Raw genomic sequence first — 6603 nt, 5'->3', positions numbered from 1 at the left:
TGTTCTTAGCCCCGTTTATCTTGTTAATTGTGGTACTCGCACACGCACACGCACAAAGTCATTTTGCCATTGTTGGTGACGTGCAGCAACAATGAAGAGTGATCTTTGAACTTGGCAGAGATGAGGCCTCTTATCAGTCAACCGTTTGTCTTATGAAAGTTGCATACGTTCGGGCAGAAAAATAACGTCAGTTAGCGCCTGAAGGTAGGCATTAGGAAGATCTATTTGTACACGCGGACTCAAATAAACTCAGAACATGCTTACAATTCCATATATTAACTAAGAGATTTCAATTCAATGTCAAAATATGTCACCATCTGTCAAAGTGATTACTCACTCGCTGTCTCCAGCTGACATAAACACACACAAGCACACAAAAGCACATTAACTCATTAAGCCCGTTAAAGGATTCGTAAAGTTTTTATCACATCCGCCGCATATTCCACGTGGACGGATTGTGGGAGGAAGGAAGGAAGCAGAACAATCGTTAAGCGAAATTAATGATTCGGAATGGTAATGTGACACGCTATAAATTAAAATTAAAAATTTCCGAGAGGCTGTCGGCACCGAAAGGGGGAGAAAAACTTTTACTCTCCTGCATTGACAAAGTGTAAAACATGATGGCTTTTGGTGGATGAGGGGATTCTCGACGTGGTACTTTTTTTTACCATAATGGCACATTATGTAAAACAGATGATATTCATGGCTTCGTTAACGTGGCGGGATGGACGGTGTGAGATGTGCGTGAAAGGGAAGCGAAGGAATTGAATAAAAATTGTAATTCGAAATACTTTGTAGTCTAATTGAGAAAGTTTTTTTTTCTGGTAGGGATTTTGGGTTGAATCTTTGTGACAAATTGATTTTTGAAGCGTTGCTAATGGGTTGGTTGATTTATATATATTTTTCACGGTAAACGCTAGTCTTACAAGAGTGATGGGACGCGATGATTGCGTTCTCAAAATGGTGTGTGCAACACATGAGACGTTTTTTAATACCGTAGACCGGGGTGACTTTGATAGGTTTTCAATTTGTTTTTGGAATATTTTCCAACAGGTAAGGTTTTTCTAGAGATTATTATTTTTAAAACATGTACAAGGGTAGGCCACACAAAGTCCATGCACTATATTGAATTTTTTTTTCAATAGTGTTTAGGAAAATAGTTACGTTAAAAATTCTTAGTTTAAATTCCGGGGTGACTTTGATAGTCATTGTATTTATTGTTAAAATCATATTTAAGATGTTCAAACATTATTTGTACGTTAAATGTACCAACACTAAAGTAGCTGATATAGTTTTTAAGAAAAAAAAATCAATGTTTATATTTAGTTAACTTAGTTTATAAGCTTTTACATATAAATTTTAGGTAAAATTGTTAAAAAGTCGGAATTTTGAATGAAATTTGTTAAAACTAATTTTGTTTATAAAATTATCGATTTATATTGCATTTTAAACTGAATTCGAAGCACCAATCACAAGTTTTCACATTTTACATGAAATTTGTTCAACTGAAATTGCCTAGAAATTTGGAGATATTTTTTTAATTGTGTTTCAAAAACACATATTATTTATTATTTACAAACTTATTTAACCTTCTCCTAGTAGAAAATTGTCCAAAGAATCCGAAAAGGCATTCCATTTTCCGATTCAAAATCATGTTCATTGAGAAAATCATGACACTTTGAGAAGCTCAAAATAATGGCTTTCATCAACATTTTCTTAACTATAGTTAACTAACTTTTTAAACTTTTCAAAATTTTATGAAAATTCTTTTTGAGGTACTTTGAACACTTCTCTACCACGGTCAGTATGATTCCAAACAATTCCGTACGTATTTTAATTGTATTCTTCATTTTGCGGAAAAATCGCAAACCTATCAAAGTCACCCCGGCTATCAAAGTCACCCCGTTTACGGTACTTACAATGTTTTTTTTTTTAATATTTTACCATCTATTGATGGGCAACCTCCTGTGGCCGAATGGTTACGGGTTTCGCCTCATAAGCGGAAAGTCATGGGTTCTTCTCAGGGTGGCAGCCTTAGGTTTAGTTCAGAGGTAGCAGCAACCGTATGAGTATAAAACGGTTGCTTCACGTGCTCTTCTAGCATGTGATCAATCTTGGGATATTCCTTTGCGCCTCTTCCCAAAATACTTTCCTCGTGTCTTCGCATGTAAATAATGCCCAGCCGATCGGTATTGCACTGCAGTCCAGTCGCATTGTCCAGATCAGAGCAAAGGGAACACCGCAAGAGTAGCGCCGCAATATGACAATTGTCTTTACAAGACCCCGCGCGGCAAATAATAGCTGCTGGGGAAGAGCTTGAAAAATGACACGAAAAAATTGTCACCGCGGTTCTAGCGATACATAGCGCACAAGGCACAAGGAATGGAGTTTACAGCATCTGGATGGAACAGCACTTTTCCTCTCAATAGGAACTGTGTTATAGATCTGGAAATCCTTAATAACAGTAAAAATGGGTAACACGATACAATAGTCCTTGTAATCAGGATTCCGTGTCTTAATACTCAAACAGAAAAAATTGATGGGCAACCAAACCGTTTTACTTAAATCAACAATCTTTGGTAATGTTTTGCTCAGCTTTTATGAATTGCATGATATTTTTTGTGAAATTATCTGTTAAACTAAGGTGTTTCGCAATTACGGGAGGCACAATAACACATTAGTTTGGCGTCATCCATAAAGTACGTCACGCAAAAATCGGCCACAATTAAACCCCTTCCCCCTTTGTCACACTTTTCCATGCAAAGTCAAACCCCTCTCAAAAATTATATTTCATCAAACCTCCAGATACTTTTTTTAGCAAATATTTTTTGAGAGGAGTCTTCTAATAAAAGGCACTCGATTATTTTTAAATTTTTGATTGTGGTGCGGGGGCAGGCCTGAGATGTTGTGGTCTTCCACCTACAAGATTTTAATATGATTTCATGGTATTTTACCATCTATTACTGGGTAACCAATGGCACAGGGCGTGTTAAAAACTGGTCTAAAACGTGATTCCCGAGCAAATAACACGTTTTAGACCAGTTTTGAGGACGCTGTATCTTTTGACAGGAGCAATATAGCTCAATACTTTCTTTGGGAAAGTTTTAGAGAATTTTCTCAATTTTAACGCTATTGTGTTGGTTTGGAAAATTTAGTGAAAAATAAAAATGATAAAAATTAAAATTAAAAAAAAGATTTTCCATACTTATTCCCATACAAAATTAAAATGCAATACGCAACGCGTGACGCAACCATTCGCTCCCATATTTTAGGGGGTTGTTTTGAGGCATCAAAATAGCGTTGTTTTGTTTTGACTTGATATTTTTTTAATGTTTAAAATAACGACGAGCCAGTCTACTGTGTAGTCGTTAAGTTTATCAAGCAATTCATGCCTGAATAAATAATATTTTGAAAACATATTAATTGTTTTCTCTACCTATAGGAGAGAGTGGGAAGACTTTATACCCGGTAAAAAAAAATTAGCTTTGTTCTAGAAAGTTGTGCGAAATTGACTCAAACTCATTGTTAATACAAACAAAAAATTCAAAAAATATCCAGATTGAGTAACACACATTTTTCTAAAAAGTGCTGCTAAAAACCACCAAGAGATCTTTTTTCTATGTTTTGAAATGTATAGAAAACACTTGAAATTTAATTAAATTTTTTTTTTTATACATGAATTGCTTGATAAACTTATCAACCACAAAATCCCTCACGTATTTGACGTTAAATGTATCGTCATACTATTTTTACAGTCAATTGTTTAAAAAAATGCAATTTAGGAGACTTGATCTCTACGTTTTTACAGTCATTGGAATCAGCCTCAAACTTAATTAATTGGTTTGGTATTTCGTTCATGGTTTCGTTTAGTATATTTGGAGATTACTTATCGTCAACTGGGGTCAATTGGGACACACGAGGCGCATTGGGACAGCATTTTTAACCATGTTAGAGCACAATATGTTGGTTTCTCTGGTAGGTTTCAGATAGAAAAGACATCCATTTACAAATTTAAAACCTTTAAGTGCTCTAAACACCGCTGTCCCTATTTAGACTGTAGTCCCGATTCGCCTTAGATGACGGTACTGCAGTTTGAACCTTTTTTAATTTTTTTTTGTAAACAAAAAATATCAGCTTTTATAAACATGCTCAATTTTGTTCTTAAAAAAAATAAGTTTCAAAATTTTGGACATACTAAACTTGTTATATTTTGTACAAAAACGCGATTCAAAAAAGAATCAAGTCTCCCCACTCTGATAAAAAAAAGTCAAGTCTCCCCCCTACTGATAAAAAAAATTCCTTGAACAATTTTTTTGCAGCACTTTTTTTGAAAAATTAATATGACAAAATCCGAATATTTTTGAAATTTTATTTTGTATTTTACAGTGTGTTTAAGTAATTTCAGCGCATGTTTGTAGAACCTAGCATATTTTAAAACCTAGTCGCTGATGAGATAAAGGCTAGTGAACATGTCTCCCCACCTACAGTAAATTAATACAAAAAAATCTTTGTTTGGCTAATATTGATATTTTCTAATAAAAGTTTTCAAGGTGTATCAATGTTGTTTAAAATGATTGTAAAGTTGCACCCAAAGCATAGTCTATTTTTTTTCTTATCCCATTTTGCATCATCAACAATGAGAATTAATACCATTATCACTACAAAAAAGCCTGTTGCACATTTCCAGCACGCTCCCTCACAATAATGTACCCGGAAATCTCAATAACGGAAGCATTTCAACACAACAGCCCAATTCATAGATTTTGCACACAAAAAAAAAAAAACAAAATACGTAAAGGACAGATCCCTGTCATTTCATACAAGACGATGCGATGGCATTCGGCACAGCACAAAACCTGGACTACCCTCATTTCTTTCGCTCCCTTTTAGGGAAGGAAGGTTGGTGTATATCACATTCTCAGCACAAATATAAATAATACCTCCACAAAGGTTCGCGCTTGTCAAACAAAATCACTCTTCCTCTCGTGGTCCTCTCATTGACTGCCACTCTCCTGTGACCGACCGGGTTCTTATTTTGTTAGAACTTTTCCTCTTTTCTTCTCTCCTTCTTTTCTGTTTGTGTACATTCTATGTTTCTATACAACTTTGGAACATTATTTTGCACAAATGACGAAAAAAAAAGTGATCCACGACAATGCAACTGTTTTCCCTCTCTTTTTATCGTCTTTCAGGGCTCTTTCTCTTTTACGATTCCAAAAGGACGACAGGCTCGTGTGTCCTTCTCTCGGGGTATCGTTAACGAACGAATCGGATGATGGTGGTGGTGGTCGTTAAAATGGAAGGAAAATCAGGGACTATTTGTGCTGAATGGTTTTGATTACTCATCATTGTTGCCGCCAAGACTGTCTACGTTTGTCACTTTGAGTGAAACCGATATAAGGGTGGAAAAAAAGAGCAATAACGTGCAACAGTTGGAACATTTTTTTGTGAATGTTACAGATCAACTGCCTACAAAAAATGTACCCAATCTCAATTAACACTTTTCTTAAAGTGTTTTTAAATTGAACAACCCAATTTAAAAAAAAAACCCTTCAGAAAGCCAACCCATGTATCGCCAATCAACAAATTGAAAATGCGTTTCCCTCCCCCTCCAACAACAATATCACTCTCTCCCGAAACATGTTTCCGCACTGAAGTGAATTAAAAATTTATATCCATTTATCCCGAAATCCCACACTTCATTAAATTTCCCTTTTCTCCTCCCCCACCGAGTTCCCCCATGTATATCCGTCAGCCGCGTGCTGATACCGTCAGGATTTGTAGAAAAGGGAACCCTGCAAACAACAAACAACAAGCACAAGTAAAGTGCATTTTTTTGCTTCTTTATTGCACAACACTTTACGTCAATTTGTTTGCACTGACGTGAAGGTTTGTTTTGAAACGGGGGAAACCCCTTTATGGAGAAAGGAAAACTTTTGACAAAGAAAATTGCTTGTTCTAAATATAAGATGCAGATTTTTATGAATCTTCCCAGATATGTAAAAAAATCGCATAAAATCGAAAAAATTGGTTAAACGATGAAATATGAATTCATCATTACTTTGAATTAAATCTATGGAATTATGGCTTGTTTTACTTACGAATTTTGTTTTAACAGGAACCAAAAAACACGTTTTTTTTCAATGCGGAATAGCAGGATTTTCTTACCTTGGTTTGTTAAAAATTTATAGAATCTGTTTTGTATAGTTGCATAACCTTTGGTTTTTATTTTCGCAATTTCTTCCACATCTACTCAAATTCCAAACATGTTGTCAATTTTTCACAATTTCATACAAAATTTCACTCAAATTAACAATTATAATTTCTCCATATTCACACTAATTATCAAACACAAATATACTCTCATAATGTTGCAAAGTGTATTAATATTCCCACAATTTTACCAAGAAGTTTCCACAAATTCTCACAAGTTCTTTTTTGCAATTCCGTCGTGAAAATACTTCCTTTTCCTGTCATTCTTGAACGACGAAACAGCCTTCTTTTCTGTACCAAAAATAACAGAATCGAATAGTAACACTTTTCAAAATAAATGCTGAAAAGTTCAACTTTTCAGCACTGAAATGGGTGCTGAAAAGTTGAACT

Source organism: Culex pipiens, chromosome 2, assembly GCF_016801865.2.
Source record: "Culex pipiens pallens isolate TS chromosome 2, TS_CPP_V2, whole genome shotgun sequence".
NCBI lineage: Eukaryota > Metazoa > Arthropoda > Insecta > Diptera > Culicidae > Culex > Culex pipiens.
This window is presented reverse-complemented; position numbering follows the sequence as displayed.